The sequence below is a fragment of the Trachymyrmex cornetzi genome, unplaced genomic scaffold, assembly GCF_001594075.2.
Source record: "Trachymyrmex cornetzi isolate Tcor2-1 unplaced genomic scaffold, Tcor1.1 scaffold43, whole genome shotgun sequence".
NCBI lineage: Eukaryota > Metazoa > Arthropoda > Insecta > Hymenoptera > Formicidae > Trachymyrmex > Trachymyrmex cornetzi.
In genome coordinates this window covers 859,344-859,909 of record NW_017299069.1, presented here as the reverse complement: position 1 = coordinate 859,909, position 566 = coordinate 859,344, and positions in this window count along the sequence as shown.

Sequence of the window (566 nt, the reverse complement as noted above, 5' to 3'; positions counted from 1 at the left end):
CCTCGGTGTACCCAGCCGTCTCTGTTCGCGCGTGACGCGACTCCAAGTTGAAGCAGCCTTCACAGAGGATTTCCTTGTTCGTACGATTCAAACAGATGCGCGACCTCGCGCAGAAGGAACTGCTAATTCAGGCGCGATACGCGTCACTGCCCACGCCCTCGTTACGCGACTCTAGTGTTGCAATACGAGAGCACATAACAGGGATCGCGCTATATCTCAATCAACCGTTTCACGTTATGAAAACTAGTCGGTAACGCATATGCAGATAGTTGGCGCAGCGATTGCGGCGCGGATACTAGAGACCCTCTAATCAGAGTCGCGACACGAGAACAGCCAGTTTTGATTGGTTCGTCATTTTTCAGTAATTCCCGCCAATATTCGAATGTCAATATTGGCTGCGTTCGGAAACGTCGATCGGATGCCTCGGATTCATCATCTGTCCTTATTTAACATTTAATGTTAAACAAGGACGGATGATAAATCTGAGGCATCGGAAGCATCCGAGCGACGTTTCCGAACGTAGCCATTGTAGGAATAGGCGATGTGCGTATCGATACGTTAAAAAT